Below are 18006 nucleotides of genomic sequence, written 5' to 3'. Positions count from 1 at the left end.
GACCGACCAACTGACTGACTGACTGAGCAGGCGCCCACGCCGCACTGCCGGGCGAGCATGAAGCTAGCGTCCTGGTTATGCCACGATCCAGTGTGCTAAATGCTCGGCCAGCGGTAAGCCCAAACCCCGCAACAATTGCAAACCGTGTAGTAACCGCAGAACATTTCTGCGGGCACTTGTTACCGCCATGCGTGTTTTGAAATGCGCCAATTTTGTGCAAGAAGGTTGTTTTTACTATCATCATCACGTTAAGCATTACACACACACACACACACACACACACACACATATATATATATATATATATATATATATATATATATATATATATATATATATATATATATATATATATATATATATATATATACAGTAAAAGCTCATTAATTCGAACCGCAAGGGGAAGCCGCTTCAGTTCGAATTAACGAAAGTTCGAACTAACGAAAGTGAAGGAGAGCAACAGTACACTGCGATTTGGAAGCAGTAGGGCATGTCAGAAATTTGGCGTGTCAGAAAGTGATGGCGTGTGCCGCGGGCACACGCCATCTTCAAGGCGAAGCTCTGGGTCCGACTGTGCCACACCACCGATGTCCACCGAAATGAACGTTAGCGGAGGCTTAACACTATCACAATGATTCGCGATGGCCGATACCTCCTAAGCTGAAAACAGAGGTGCACAACCGATGAAGACTGCCGAGACAAAGACGCTGAACATGTGAAGGTGGCGAAGGCCCTGATTCGTTATTTCTTGATTGCAAGCGCAGCTGCGACGTACTTGATTCGCTGTGTTTTGGCGCTTGCCGTGCCATCTCCGCACAACATTAGCAGCTGTACAAGATTTGCAAAGCCTCCGAGATTCGCAACGGGCAAGAAGTCTTGGAGGTTACGTAGAACGGATAGGCGGCAGCCGCCACTGCCTTCTGGCAGACCCCGCGTCGGTTAGATTTTTTTCCGATTTTGCCTTCTCTCGCCGTTCTCTCCATTTCGGAGGCAATACAGCCTTGTGTGTAGGCAGTAGGCGCTTTTCTCTGGCCGTGTGCCAGGTGAGCGTAGTTCGAATTATCCGTGAGGGAACCTTCTCGCGTTCGAATTAACGGACTTTTTTATACATAGACTTCTGTGGAGCTTGGCCGGACCAAATCGTACAGTTCGAATTATGCATAAATTCGAATTATTGAAGTTCGAATTAACGAGCTTTCACTGTATAGTCACCTGGGCCGTTTGCTGCTGGGTCCTCGGATCCTGCGAGCGGACCGACACTGATCGCCTGCCTCTTCCCTGGCCTACTGCAACCCTTCCGTGGCCGTACTGGGCCACGGAAGCCGCAACCCTTACTGGGCCGTACTTGGACGTAATGGGCGCTTCAATCTGGCAACACGGAACTTCGTCATCGACACGTGACTTCAGCGGTTGTGCAAGGCGGATTTAAAGTGGTGGCGAAGGCTAGGCCGAAAAGTGGTTTAGCGCGACTGCAGCACAACCAGAGGATGGGGGGCAAAACACTCATATAAAGAAATGATAAAGCTACAAAATTGGAATGTAATCTGCCAATAGAAAAGAAAAAATATATTAGCACCTTGTTTTATGAAAGAGGTAAGTCATGTAGCGTTCCTACTTAAAGGACACAGTAAACGTAAAGCATTGCTGTGGAACTGGCGTCCATCTTGTCTACATTTTATTCTCACTTCCTTCTTCTCTTCTCCTGAACCCAGACTCCTGCGCTTCTTCATCTTCTATTCCAAGGCTCATACCGCTTCACCCTTCCAGGTTTCTTTTGCTAACCCCTCCTGGGGTAATACTTGAAAACGTTTCCAATCGAAGCACATTCAACTGAGCCACGTTCGCCAATGTACCACACAGTCTTCAATATTCCTTTCTGAGTGGCCGTCTTTGTCACAGAGTAAGGACCATAAAATTTGGCATTGGATTCTCTTACTCCTTTCCTAACTAGAATGAGGTCGGTGACTTGAATGTCTGGAATATCTGAGCAATGTCTCTTGTCAAAATTTTTTTTCATTCGTTTACGGTACCTCTCCTCCTGCGATTTCTGTTTCCTTTCCTCGACGATCTGGAGATTTTCTAACAGCCCAAGTTCACGGTCCGCCTGAAGAATAGGGGTTTCTCCTGAAGAAGCGAATTGCGGGCTGCATCCCAAGCCGCTGGTGTAGGAGTGATTGTGATGTCTTACAGCTGCTTCTAAAGAGCATTTCCTACCACCAGGGAAACTATCGTACATCCTGATGTATTGTTTAACATCTCGTATAGCACGCTCTGCAAGCCCATTCGCTGCGGGATGGTATGGCGCACAGAACTGGATTGATATATTATGGTCTCGAGCCCATCTTGCTAGCTTTTCGCTCTTGAACGCTGGACCGTTGTCACATACAATTGTCTTGGTTGTCCTAAACATATCCAGTTCGAGAAGGGCGATGACACTATTCGCATCTTCTTTTCCTGCCCGTGCCGCGACCATCCTGGTGCATTCGTCTATGGCCAGAAGAAAAGCTTGCGTTTTTCGGACTCCTTCTCGTTTCTTATTTAGCTCGGCGAAATCCAGGTGTATAACTTCAAAAGGCACGTTTGAGTGGCAAGGTATTATCATGGCGTCCGTAGGCTGCTTATATTTCACTTTGTTGATTTGACAAATGTGGCACGAACGAACGTATCGATTGACGTCGTCTTTCATGTGAGGCCACGTAAATCTCTTGACTAGCTTGTTGCAGGTGCGCCAAAATCCGTCGTGTCCTCCAGATTCTGGGCTATCGTGGTACAAATAAAGCACCCTGGAAACCAGCGTTGGCGGGACTTGATAGCGACCTTCCCTAAAAATCAATTGTTCAGTGCCTTCCCACAATTTAATTTCATTGATTTCTGCCGATTGTTCGTTGTTGGCCTGTATCATCAGTCTAGACAATGCATCTGCATCAGTCAAAAGGGGTCCAGGTCTGTGGGAGATGGTGAAATCGAACTGCTGCAAATAGTTCACCCATCTGGCGATACGTCCCTTAGGTTGGGTCATATTCAAGAGATGAGTGAGGGCTTGGTGATCGGTGAACAAAGTAAACTTCGCACCTTCTAGGTACGTACGGAAGTACTGAATTGCTTTGAGGACTGCAAGAGCTTCCTTTTCAGTAGTGGTGTAGTTAACTTCAGGTGGCTTGAGGGTGTAGCTGTAGCAACCTACTACGTGTCGCTTTTCTCGGCCGGATGCTTCTGGACATTTCTGGTACAAGACTGCACCTGTCCCATAGTGTGAGGCGTCGGTATTCAGTTCAAAGGGTAAAGTGAAATCTGGTATGCGTAGAATAGGGTCAGCAGATATTCTGTGCACCAGATCACGGTAGACTCTCTCACATTCCTCATTCCACTCAAATGGAACTTCTTTCTGTGTTAGGCGCGTGAGGCATCTTGTTTTGATGGCAAAGTCTTTTATGAAGGGCCTGAAATGTCCTGCTAATCCCAAAAATACACGCAATGAGTGTACGTCATATGGTTTTACCAGTTGGGATATCCTCTCGACGGACTCTTGTTTCGTGCTTTTGGTAGTCCCATCAAAGACTCTTCCAAGAAACACCACTTTTCTTTGAAAGAACGCACTTTTCTTAAAATTAACCTTGAGGTGTGCCAAGCTCAAGGCATTTAATACCTGGGACAGGTGTGCCTGATGCTCCGTCTCTGTTTTGGAGAAGACGATAATATCGTCTATGTACACGTTACAAAAGACACCTAGGAAAGGCTTCAGGACTTCGTTCATAATCTTCTGGAACCATGCTGGTGAGTTTTTCCAGCCGAAAGGAAGCCGGTTATACTCGTACAGGTCGAAGGGCGTGATAAAAGCAGTGTACATTTTTGTTTCTTCGGTTAGCGGGATCTGCCAGAAACCTTTGCACAAGTCAATACGTGAAAAACATCGGCAACCACCTGTCTCATCTATAATCGTGTCTATCTTCGGCATGGGAAATGGTATAAGTTCTGTCTGTCGGTTGAGAACCCTGTAATCTGTGCACAGTCTGAAAGTTCCATCTTCTTTCGGCGCAATAGTTATGGGAGAGGCGAAGGGTGACACCGAAGGCCGGATTATATTGGCGTCTAGCATCTCCTGCAATTCCTTCTTCAACCATATCTTGCGCTCTCTTGACATGTTGTAAGGTGATTTTCGGATGACGGTCTTGTCGGTGAGTTCGAAAGGCACCTTGTGTGACGTCATCGCCGGTGGATAGCTTCCTATGCATACTAGTTCAGGATAGGTCGTTGCAATATCCTCCGCGCAATTGACAACTCGCAGGTTATCCTTTCTATCCGGCTGTGTCTCTTGCCTTGATAGTCCTTCCACTAAAACCGCATCGTCCCAGTATACGTTGATTTTTAGTTTCTTTATATCTGGTCTGGATAGCAGAAAGTCATACGTCACCCCCTCAATCACCAGTACTTCACTCGCTATTTCATGACCTTGGAACCCGATGTTTACTGAAGCCCACTGATTATGCATTGTCACTTTTCCATCGTAGCCTTGCACCCGTAGTACTCTTCCACTATGCAGGTGACTTGCATCTACCAGCTTGGCATTTATTATAGACACAGAAGCACCGCTGTCAACCAAAGCCATCATGTGTCTGTTTCCCACTTTCACAGGGATGTGAAGTAGGCTAGAGCAAGTTAAATAAACAGTCTCAGTTGTGGTCATCGGGTCGGACTGATCGCCCTTGTTTATCAGTTTTTTGTCGTCGGAGCCTCTTCAGCGTCCGAAAGTAGGGGAACAGGGTCGCTGTCGATGTTATGCACCCGACCTCTGGGAGCGCGCCAACCCAAGCTCTCTGTGCCGCCTGCAAGGCGGCGCGGTTCTCGCTGATTACGGCTTGACCAATCCGTGCCGGACCGTGTGAAGTGACCGCTTGAGCTAGCGTTTATATTTTCTTCTGAAGTAAATGATATGTCGTGAAGGCACTCCAGGAGCCCGTCCATAGTTTTAGGTGACCGTAGTTGCACTTGCTTCAGGACTTGCGCGTGCAGTCCGTGCATTATTAGTGCTACTACGGCAGACGGAGGAAGCATAGGCTCGGCCAGCTTTAAAAGGCGGCATTTGTCAAAGTAATACTCTACGAGGGAGCCTTGCTTGAATTTGAAATTAAGCGCGGCGTCCCACCTTTGCACCGGGTTGCTTCGGAATGTCGTCAAGAATTTTTCTTTCCACTGATTCCAAGAGTTGCCAGCCTCTTCAATAATGTGCAAATCATACCACTTCCGTGCAACACCGCTTAAGTAACTACGCATGTTAGTAATCTTGTCCTCATTAGAGTGCCAGTTGTTCTTTCCAGCGGCATATTCATAGAATTCAAGCCAACCTTCTGGACTTGATGACATGCCGTCGAATGCATCAGGTTCTACAAATTTAGTCACTGGCTTCTCAGCGTTTAAAGAGCTTATAAGCGATGTCACCAGCTGGTTTTGTTGCGAAATCTGTTCTTGTTGTAGCCGAAGTGCTTTCAAAACGAGGCTCACCTCTTCCGTCGACGACTGTGATCCAGAGTCCTTCCGACGCATCGGTTGAAGAACTAATTCGTCGAAGATCACCAGAGGCAAGTTCACGTTCACAGCACCCTTCCTACGTAGTTCATCAGGGTCCATGGAAGCCTTCTCTAAAATCAGGTTCATGAGTTCTGCCGAGTTGAGTTCGCGAGGTAGTTCCACCGCTGGTTCATCTTCAGCTTGGTATCTCGAAAAGATGATCTTGTCCGCGGAGGTCTCCTCAAGGAAAAATCTCACCCACATGTTGGAGTTCGCTGTCGACTGCGCCAAAATAATGTAGCGTTCCTACTTAAAGGACACAGTAAACGTAAAGCATTGCTGTTGAACTGGCGTCCATCTTGTCTACATTTTATTCTCACTTCCTTCTTCTCTTCTCCTGAACCCAGACTCCTGCGCTTCTTCATCTTCTATTCCAAGGCTCATACCGCTTCAAGTCATTTTATTAAAACCTGGCAAATTTTGTATTTTTGCAACACTCTTGACCTGCCCCCTATTTATGAGTGTGCGGTGCATTACAGCGCGTCTTTGCAGGCCTTGTTTTGATACCCGGCTAACCCGGCCACAGTGGCGGGAGCTTACGAAGCGATTTGTTATCGCCAGCTGTCTGCGATGGCGCGCCTGGTAAAGCGTATAAATTTAGCTCGCCGGTCTCAAAATGCTCCTTTTGCGAAGTTTTCGTCGTCCTTGCACGTCGCTTCTTTGTCACCGTTCCGTAAGATTTGCAGCCCACTGCACCGCTGCGGCAGTTTTCTCGGTTTTGTCGTTTCCTTCGGCGTGCGGCCAGTGCGAAGTCTTTTTCCGTCTTTGCACGCTTCGCGCTCTTCTTTTGAAGCGCTTAGCGCTTCATTTCAAGATGAGCTTGCGGCATGTGAAGAAACGATGCTCCGTGGTACACTGCGACAGCGTGTACTTTTGTTGACGTACATGTGTACTTTTGTTGACGTAAAATTACTTCAAATTGATCCGGCTAACGACTAGAAGTACTCTGGAGATGGTACGCCGGCTCAATGTTTGGTATTTGCTCCTACGTTGAGCACGTTTGAGGGTGCTAAAGCTGGCTTTAACATTGCCTTGCAGATGTAAACGCACCTGCTATATTCTTTCAGCTGAAGAAATTAAATGTGAAGAATAATCCCAGTGTGCTCTATGGTCTGTGTTGGTGCGCCTACTTATGTCATGTTATGTTTGCTTCAATTGAAGCTGTCGTAGCATTGTTTTCTATACTTTGCAATTTCCTAACTGACAACGTTCGTGGCACTACAGGGCTTTTTCCTATCTTCACTGTGACTATTGAGATGATTAGCCAACTTAAACAATACTGCTTGTGCTGCCTGTGACATGTATTTTTTGTTTGTGTGCCAAGGGTGTGCGTTGTGACTGTATTTGTTTGGTTGCTGCAATAAACAATGAATATGAAACAATGAAAACCATACTTGCCGTACACTCTATTGCGAACTGTGCACGTGAGCCAGTGCTTTGTGCATCATACCTTGCTGTACTCAAAAGCTCTCAAAAGTACTAGCACCAGTATTTGCACTATGAATCATGCATGCTTCGCCAGTGTCTGGAAGTGTTGCTGCCTTTCTATGCTGCCCCTCCTTTACCAGTCACTTTCATTGCGTTCCCAATTGCACATTAACAAGGCCATAACTAGCAGGAACTCGAGCACATTTGACTGGCAAAGGTTAGGGCGCGCTGAAAGGCAGCAACCTTCGAGAGGTACGGGCTCGAAAGCGCGGATTCTACGGAAAGACCGCTTTATAATTCGCGCCAAAAGCATACGTAAGCGTGACGTCATTCTACGTCACGTTTGCGTTGTTTGCCCCCCAAAATCCAGGGGGCGCTGGAGTGCCCACGAGCCGCCATTTTTTGGACCAATGGGCGTCTATGGAGCCTTCGCTACCAGTACATCTACCTTGGGTTGTGCATACAATCGCCAGCCTTCATCCGCCTGCTTTGGGTATGGCACCGCATCTGGGATGGGTGACTTACGTCTTCGGCTGTTACAGGTTAGTTATATGAGGGGTGCTAATTCCTGTACCAAGTGCAATCATTCCTGTCTTATTGCGGTGTCGTGCCCACCAGACTTTTACGATGACTTGAGGCGATTGTTGTGCATTCCGTACAAACTGTGTTATGACGTCCTGAACATATTGCTTATGCTCTCGGGCTATGTGGAATCGAACCCGGGCCCCATGAGTAAAGCGAAAGCTGATGCCTTTGCTTCGGCCATAAAAAAGCATTGATAAACTAGTAGCTGATCATGCCACAACGTTAGCTCATCTGAAACAAGTAAGTGACGAGCAAGAAACGGCTAAAAAATCAGATCAAGGGTGCTATGCAGGATGCGCCGAGTTTGACGAAACTCGGGATCTTCACGAGCTCTGGCGACACCCCAAGATGAAAGCACGAATCGTACAGAGACGCAGTTTATCTTTCGACAAGCCTCCAGTTTCATTGGTTTATCTAGATTCACTCTGGCTGGCTATCATTCCTTGGGCGTTGCCTTCTGGGCGGTCGACAAACTGGGGCTCACGTGATCACACCGTCGGTGCATGGTCGTGCCTTCTTTCACTTGTTTGTCGTTCCACTGAGTGCATTACATGCACAAGCAAGTTATAAAACAAATGCATTTAGTACAATATTATTAGTTACTTTAACGTGGTTTAAAAGCATTTTAAAGCTTACAACATCTACACTGAATATGCATTAGACTAATTTGTAATTTAGTACGTTTCGCATTATACCACGAGGGAACGCTGTGGTGGCGTCATCACATCCATTCACCGGGCGAGCATGGCGGCTAAACATCGAAGAGGCCCAGTGTAAAAAAACTCGTACAACGAGCTTGCAGTGCGCGTCGCAGTGATCAGGCTCGACGATGACCACTATTTCTTGGATAGTTCTGTACCTCCGTCAGCAATCTTTCCGGGCACTCCGTAAGACTGCCAATAGCTTCGGCGATTTTACATATCGCAACGTGCGCCTACTGTTCACGGCGCAGTGCTGAAGAAACGACTTGTCCGGTGCTGCTTCTGCGAGGAGTTCATCCACTCTGCGTGACTGCGAGCGTCACGAACATTACATAGTGTGTGAAAAAGGAACACAGCCTATATAGCTACGATGCGACAAGGAGGTGGTACCGACGATGGATCTGGCTAACAACACAGTCAAGGAGACATCGACAAACCGCAGATAAGTATATTTCTACTGTTTCATATTTAGCATAATAAGAGTGCACGGATTAGGCCACTTTCGTAGTAACGAACTGAATGTCCAGCAGTTTAAAGAAAGCAGTGAGAACCAATGAGTGTTCGTGCTTTTACATGCAAGTGGGCCCGCTAAAATATGGAAAAGATGAAGGTAACCTTCACTAACTTCGCGAGATAACAGAAATTTATGAGTCACATTAAGCCCGCAAAATTTATGTAAGAGTACCTTTATCCAGGTGAAATATCAATAGCAGGTATTGATATAAAGCAGGAAACTTATAAAAAAATTTCATGGGTTGATCAGCACATGACAGGCATTACCGAATCGTGATCGCCACGTTACCGATATCCTTGAAAAAAGTTTAGAATCATTGCATTCTACCGGTTATGCAATAGGGGACATAAACCTGGAGGTTAACAAAGAAATTTGAGATGTCAAGGACTGTGGAGAAAGCGAAGTAACAAAAATTGATGGAGATAGCATTAAGGCAGGAAGACAGTGGCGTAGTAAACCGTGGCAACAGATATGCTAGTTGAGATTAAGAAAAGAATGGAATCGGCAGGCAGGCCATGCATGTATTCGATCACTTGTTGCCAATTCATAACAGGTGATCAGATAAGCGTAACAGAATGGATGTCAAGGAGAGAGAACTACAGCCGAGTATGGTAGAAAATTGCGTAATGGGACAAAAATATGATGTTTGTAGGCATAGGATGCAATCCGCTCGTATAAGACGGGATTGTAGGGTGAGGCATTTGTTTTGCAGCGAACAAAAATGGCCGCCATTAGAATATGAACCTGGCAACGTTTAACGCTACAACGTTATCTAGTGAGGCGAGTCTAGCACTGCTATTGGAGGAATTAGAGGGCAGTAAATGGGATATAATAGGGCTCAGTGAAGTTAGGAGGCCAAAAGAAGCATATACAGTGCTAAAAAGCGGGCACGTACGTCCTGTGCTACTGGGGCTTAGCGGAGAGAAGAGAACTAGGAGTCGGATTCCTGATTAATAAGAATATAGCTAGTAACATACAGGAATTTTATAGCATTAACGAGAGGGGGGCAGGTCTTGTTGTGAAACTTAGTAAGAGGTACAAAATGAAGATTGTACAGGTATACGCGCCTACATCCAGTCATGATGACAAGGAAGTCGAAAGCTTCTATGAAGACGTGGAATCGGCGATGGGTAGAGTGAAAACTAAATACACCATACTAATGGGCGACTTTAATGCTAAGGTAGGCAAGAAGCAGGCTGGAGACAAGGCACTGGGGGATTATGGCATAGGCACTAGGAATAGCAGAGGAGAGTTATTAATAGAGTTTGCGGAACAGAATAATATGAGGATAATGAACACCTTCTTCCGCAAGCGGGATAGCCGAAAGTGGACGTGGAGGAGCCCGAACGGCGAGACTAGAAATGAAATAGACTTCATACTCTGCGCTAACCCTGGCATCATACAAGATGTGGACGTGCTCTGCAAGGTGCGCTGCAGTGACCACAGGATGGTAAGAACTCGAATTAGCCCAGACCTGAGGAGGGAACGAAAGAAACTGGTACATAAGAAGCCGATTTATGAGTTAGCGGTAAGAGGGAAAATAGAGGAATTCCAGATCAAGCTACAGAACAGGTATTCGGCTTTAAATCAGGAAGAGGACCTTAGTGTTGAAGCAATGAACGACAATCTTGTGGGCATTATTAAGCAGAGTGAAATAGGAGTCGGTGGTAACTCCATTAGGCAGGATACCAGCAAACTATCGCAGGAGACGAAAGATCTGATCAAGAAACGCCAATGTATGAAAGCATCTAACCCTACAGCTAGAATAGAACTGGCAGAACTTTCGAAGTTAATCAACAAGCGTAAGACAGCTGACATAAGGAAGTTTATGATATGGATAGAATTGAACATGCTCTCAGGAACGGAGGAAGCCTAAAACAGTGAAGAAGAAACTAGGAATTGGCAAGAATCAGATGTATGCGTTAAGAGACAAAGCCGGCAATGTCATTACTAATATGGATGAGATAGTTCAAGTGGCTGAGGAGTTCTATAGAGATTTATACAGTACCAGTGGCACCCACGACGATAATGGAAGACACAATAGTATAGACGAATTGGAAATCCCAAACTTAACGCCGGAAGAAGTAAAGAAAGCCTTGGGAGATATGCTAAGGGGGAAGGCAGCTGGGGAGGATCAGGTAATAGCAGATTTGTTGAAGGATGGTGGACAGATTGTTCTAGAGAAACTGGCCACCCTGTATACGCAATGCCTCATGACCTCGAGCGTACCGGAATCTTGGAAGAACGCTAAAATAATCCTAATGCATAATAAAGGGGACGCCAAAGACTTGAAAAATTATACACCGATCAGCTTACTGTCCGTTGCGTACAAACTATTTACTAAGCTAATCGCAAACAGAATCAGGAGCACCTTAGACTTCTGTCAAGCAAAGGACCAGGCAGGCTTCCGTAAAGGCTACTCAACAATAGATCATATTCACACTATCAATCAGGTGATAGAGAAATGTGCAGAATATAACCAACCCTTATATATAGCTTTCATTGATTACGAGAAAGCGTTTGATTCTGTCGAAACCTCGGCAGTCATGGAGGCGTTACAGAATCAGGGTGTAAAACAAGCCGTATGTAAAAGTACTGAAAGATATCTGTAGCGGCTCCACATCCACCGTAGTCCTCCATAAAGCAAGCAGCAAAATCCCAATAAAGAAAGGCGTCAGGCAGGGAGATACGATATCTCCAATGCTATTCACAGCGTGTTTACAGGAGGTATTCACAGACCTGGATTGGGAAGAATTGGGGATAAAAGTTAATGGAGAATACCTTAGTAACTTGGGATTCACTGATGATATTGCCTTGCTTAGTAACTCAGGGGACCAATTGCAATGCATGCTCACTGACCTGGAGAGGCAAAGCAGAAGAGTGGGTCTAAAAATTAATCTGCAGAAAACTAAAGTAATGCTTAACAGTCTCGGAAGAGAACAGCAATTTACAATAGGCAGCGAGGCACTGGAAGCCGTAAGGGAATACGTCTACTTAGGGCAGGTAGTGACGGCGGATCCGGATCATAAGAGGGAAATAATCAGAAGAATAAGAATGGGCTGGGGTGCATTTGGCAGGCATTCTGAGATCATGAACAGCAGGTTGCCATTATCCCTCAAGAGAAAAGTACATAATAGCTGTGTCTTACCAGTACTCCCCTACGGGACAGAAACCTGGAGGCTTAAAAGGGTTCTACTCAAATTGAGGACGACGCAACGAGCTATGGAAAGAAGAATGATAGGTGTAACGTTAAGGGATAAGAAAAGAGCAGATTGGGTGAAGGAACAAAGGCGAGTTAATGACATCTTAGTTGAAAATCAAGAAAAAGAAATGGGCATGGGCAGGACATGTAATGAGGAGGGAAGATAACCGATGGTCATTCAGGGTTACGGACTGGATCCCAAGGGAAGGGAAGCGTAGCAGGGGGTGGCAGAAAGTTAGGTGGGCGGATGAGATTAAGTTTGCAGGCACAGCATGGCCACAATTAGTACATGACCCGGGTTGTTCGAGAAGTATGGGATAGGCCTTTGCCCTGCAGTGGGCGTAACCAGGCTGATGATGATGATGAACAAAAATAGGTTTGTGATGCTCACAGTAGAGACTCGAGAAGGTGGGGGGCACCTGAGCTGCTGGCACACTAATCAACATGACAATTGGCTCTGAAAAAGAAAACCCCAGTTATAAAAAATAAAGCAACGTTGTCCCGATACATTGTTTTATTATGCATACTACACTAAAGGCTTCCACAGTTAAGGGCACTTGGTACTAATAGTGCAACAAGCATTTTTTTTTGTAAATAATGGTTTGTATGCGGCTGATTCATTCCAATACACTTCTTTGCAGTAAAACGTTCTGCTGCTGGAGGCACTGAACCGCCTGGGGGCAGTAGGCGAGCTCCAGGCACGTGCTCTTGAGAGTGTGGCAGAGGTCCCGAGGGTTGCTCTGCAACAGTAGCATCAGTGCCCTCACTGCTCTCCTGTCGAGCCCACAGAAGGCACCTTATAAAGGAGCTTTCAGTTTCATATTTTGTTTATTATTCAAGAACATGCATAAAATTATTGCAGTAAACATTGTGCTGTGCATATTAGGAGACTTGTAACATGCACTTGGTGTCCTTTCAAAATAGGCAAAAACGTAAGACAACCTGTGCCACTCTTGGACCATGTAAATAAAAAATATACTAATGCAGGCTACACGTCCTTGCGCTGTTTGTTCATTCTATGTGCAAAAATACAGTGCGTGTTGATTAGCCACAAGATGAACGGTGTGCGTTATTCACAATGAAGACAGGAAACAGCAGGAGCCTAATAATGCTATCACCTATACACTGTGCATATGACTGCAACACTCCCCGATTCAAATGTGCCATTACAGATATGTTCGATACCACATATTTTTTAACATTGTCTTATAATTGCATGCACTAATTTTCACACATCTTAAGCCCTTACATAGCCCACTTCTCATGTATCCATTTCATAGGCCAAATAATTGTACACTTTGTCCTTTCGTGTTGTATGAAAAGCAGCAACCTTTACAGTCGGATTAAACTTCAGAAGACAGGAGAGGCCCCGCCTAGATGACCAAAGCGCAGCAGTCGATTGCCTCCATGTCTAAAGAAATAGTCCCTCTCCAACGAGCAGGTATTAGTCTGTCTGGCGGCACGATGTCAGTCTAGAGTGCGTGCCCACTGGTACAGGCTTGTGTTCACCTGCCTTAAAGTGCAGATTCCGCAGCCTCCTAAAGTTGTATCCGACTATAGAAACATGTAATGCCTTGCACCAGTTGCATAGACTTCTGCAACTTGATAGCACACAATGATCAGGAGCAGAAATCTATAAAGGCATCCAAGCAAAGCTGGCTGGCCACACTTCCATTATGAGGGGCTGTAAAAAGGCCTCGCCAAATATTCCCATGTCATCCTTGAAAAAGAGTTGGTGTTTGGCACTTCTTTAGAATCAAAAACAGATTACAGTGAATGTGGTGTAGCACGTCAAAACAAACTGAGCTTGGTTATCTGCACAGCATGTAATGGAAAGTTGTGCTTTACATAGGAAACAAACTGCTCTGTCCAGTACAATTTTGAGGCCGGTATGACACCTATCATGTCAACAGTGTCAATACACAAATTACACTTTTCACAGGCCACTGACTTCACCATTTTTTTGTATAATGGTTCTTTCAATCAGTGCTTGTATTACATGAGCAGGTGGATGTGAAAGCAAAGCTTTGTTTGCAAACCTTCCGACTTCCATAATTGTGTGGCAAGGCACTGGCATATTGTCGAATAGCTCACACTTCCTCGGTCCTGCACCAAAGAAGCCCAATGCTTTATTTGAACTTGGATCGCACAACAATTCAACGGCACACGAATAAGAGTAACACACACAGCAGAGCATTCTGCTGTGTGTATTTCTCTTTGTGTCCCGTCGAATTTTTGTGCAATTAAACTTCAAGCTTCTATACCAATACACCCAGTCTTCAACCTAACCAATGCTCTAGTTATTAGGCCACAATGGGGCACATCTTTGAAATGTCCTAACACAAATTAGCTCTCCAAAAAATCACAAGTGTTAAATTTTGCAGCACAGGTGTATATATGCACGTGCCATATTCTTACCACTAAGCTCACAGGAATCAAAGGGGCAAGCATTAACCAGCCTTGCTGCTGCCATTACCATTATCATCATGACACCAATGGAAAGACAGTGCCACGTTTCAGTAAAGGGCGTGCCGGAGGGAAAGGTGTGACAGAGAGGGCGTACAATAAAAATAACGGTTACAAGACATGTTCAATGCCAATATATGCTGCATGTCGCTCATCCTACTTTGGCATTGCGGCAAGTGTTTACTCATTTGAGCATATCACGTTTTGTGTAATCATTGCTCTAAAGCTGTACAAACGGTCTATATGCTCGGCAATCTTTATTTTTATCATGGTGGGTTAAAGACCCACTTTTCATTGGCATCTGCACCACGTTTCTCCCGATATGTAATTTTGCCTTGGTGCTTCATGACATCTTCACGTACAGAGAGTTCTGCAGAGCATTGGAAGTGCATTGTTCTACTGCTTAAGAATTAGAGCCCCATTATAAGACGAAAATATATGATTTATCCATCCAGAATAACGCCGCCCCCCCCCCCTCCATAAAAAAGAAGATACACTGAACCTCTGGCACATGCATCGACAGTGAACACAGCAAACAATCTGAAGTATTTTCTTCATGCAAGCCAACACACTAAGATTCTCAATGCATTTTCATTTCGCCACAAATGCATAGGCACAACCGGCTTGGCGCAACATCCACATCTCGCGCTGCAACAAATTGTGCAATGCCTCGCTGTTTCATAGTGCGGCGATAGATTACGCATGACCAAAATTCAGCATTGTGCATACTAAGTTACTTCACCAATGAAGAACCCCAAGTTCTATATGAAATTGGCATTCATAGGCTACTTCACACAATTTAGTCTAGCAATCTAGTTATACTTAATTAACCTCTTTCCCAAGAAAGTGAGCCATTTGGAAGGCGCCCTGACAGACAAGTAGAACAATCGGAAAAAGGTCATCAACCAGCGAGAAAGTCAGTATCATAAGCAGCCGCATGTGAAATGTCGCTAACACAAAATTTCAGTCGGCTACACAGAAGTGACAAATTTGGCAATATGGTGCGTCTAAATATTGCTTCAATGTTAATCACAGTAACACTGACATTGAAGGCGCATTAATTCCTACGTACGTTCCGTCGACACACCCGACTACGTTCGTAATGTTCCCACGAAGTAGGAAGCATTCTTTTATATATGCCCGCTCAGCCGCAGTATTCGGGAAAGCTAGCCAACGCTTACGCACTGCCGCATCGATAAGCGCGTCAGACACATCTCTGACACAGTGGCTAACAGTAGTTTGATGGCGTCCAATGTAACGCTCGGCGCCGACGCTTCCCTGAAAAGTCCCAGTCCAATAGAAACGGAAGGCACAGAGGGCTTGCTCTACGACGGTGAGCGAATGAAGCCCGCCACGCTGTTTCCGCAGACGAGAGCCTTCGCCTAGCACGTCACACAGCAAGCGCACTGATGTCTTCGACAGGCGAAAATGACGCTGAAACTCCCCGTCCGTCATGTAGGTGAACGGGTCCGGACGGTCATACTGACGCTTGCTGCCGCTGGATGCATTGACACAGGCTGCTGCTGCCGCCGCCATGTTCCCGAGTTGAACTCGGAGGGGGTTTCGCGGTGTACGAGTTTAGCACGAGTTCGCCTGTCAATCAAAACTAGAGGTCGCGCCCAACGCGAGGCATGTAACTCTTGTGCGCGCACCCACTATAGTTGGGCCACGCCCAACTTATCTTCCGGCAACAGCGACGCGGTGTTGAGCTGAGAGGCATCAACAATCTTGACCGCCGACATAAAGCACGCACAACGCACTGTCATCGGTGATGTACTGAGCACCACTATCAAAAACAAAGCGTTGACTGTCGCTGGCTTATGCATACATCTCGGGCTGAGATGGCCCCACAACACGGTTTCATTGCCTGCAATGTGGCGCGTAGCGCACAGTAAATAATTATCGGCACGTCACTGCAGCTGCTTGCAAGGCGTCGATGCGCCGAGGGGGACGACGATGCTGAGCAGTGCGTATTGCAGCAGTCGTTTGAGATGGCTGCTCTGTCATCGGTGATGAAATGGAGCCACAGCGTCGTAAACACGATCAGCGCCCGAGAATCGCTCGCTCTGCTTGACCCAGTGCAATGGCATTTCTTCATCACAAGCACTGCGCACTCAACAGTTCCAACACCTCTCTCCGTTCGAAGTCTGATTTCATAACTGCACACAAGAGCCCTCACCTGCCAAAATGCGTGTGCTGCGGTGTCATTACGATATCCATCTGCGATCGCTGCTGGTTCCACCAGCGGTAATCCGCAAGCACCTTCGACTGCACAACACACTCATATACTGCGTGCATGCGCTCAGAGGCACCTTCACTGGGCAAGCGATGACAAGCGATGAATTGTGTCGCTGGGAAGCACGCACTTTTCGCAACGTATCGCAGAGGCTTCGTGTACAAAGATAAACTGGCACATTTCCGCGGAACTGCGTCACTACGGACCCTAACATAACATACCGCCATTCAACAGCGACAGCCGTTGCGTCGTTTTCAGTTGCTAAAGCGGGGCCCTTAATAGCCTAGTGAAGCGCCTGCGATGAACAGCCGTACCGCGGCGCTGCGTTTCTATTCTCCTAATAGAGAAAGAGTGGCCAGGACCGTCCATGGATCATGACCGACTTTATTGAGAATGGCACTGCAGCGCCCCTTGGCGACTTATCACCGTATGAACGCCCTCGTGTGTGTGACCCCCTTCAATGTATCTGCTTCTAAGCTTTCGCCTCACTGTCGCCACTCGCGGCAAGAAGTGCAAAATTTAATAATTTGCTCGATCTGCGTTTGTCATCACAAATTTCTAGCACTGAAAACAAAAAACAAACACAAAGCAATAAAAATGTTCGTTATCTTATTTGTTGTACTTTAACGTATTCGTTTGAGGGAAAGTGTAGGTGCAAGAATGCGCCGCATGTACCCTGTTCGCATTCGATGGAGGAAAGAGTGATAGTGCACGAAAGAGGAGGCACGCCCTTGACGCGCCCGGGAAAGGCGTGGCCAGCGGCTCACGGCAAGTGTGCAGACAGACAGCGGGACAGTCACGGTATTGCTAAGTTGCGATAATCCGCTGATAACAATACGCGGCGCTGGCGCGTTTCGTTGTGCAGCCGTCTTCGCTTCAAACGTGGTAGCAGCGCGCCGCGCAGGGTGCACTCACGTTGTCATACGCGGCTTTTTGTCAACGTATTTTTTTGCCTGTAGCTTTTGCGCGTTCTGCGCTATCTCCGTTCACTGACTGCCGTCGGGCAAACTCGGGTAAAACTCGGGTGAACGAGAAACTCGGCACATCTTGCATAGCACCCCAAGTTACTGAACGCTAAAGTCGCTGCCCTCGAGACAATGATTGCATTGCGGCGTAACACCGAAGGTTCTAATGACGACAGCCTATTCAAGGTTTCAGATCAGTTGGCAGCCTCATTGCCACGATGCTGAAAACAGGCAGCGACGATGAAATCTTCTCTTTTTAGGGATTGAAGGTAATGAGGGAGAAGAATGGGCCAGTGCCGAGGAGAAAATAATAAGCTTTTACTCTGAACCATTAGAAATAACGA

Source organism: Dermacentor albipictus, chromosome 1 (assembly GCF_038994185.2).
Source record: "Dermacentor albipictus isolate Rhodes 1998 colony chromosome 1, USDA_Dalb.pri_finalv2, whole genome shotgun sequence".
Taxonomy (NCBI): Eukaryota; Metazoa; Arthropoda; class Arachnida; order Ixodida; family Ixodidae; genus Dermacentor; species Dermacentor albipictus.
Note: the sequence above shows the minus strand (reverse complement) of the source record.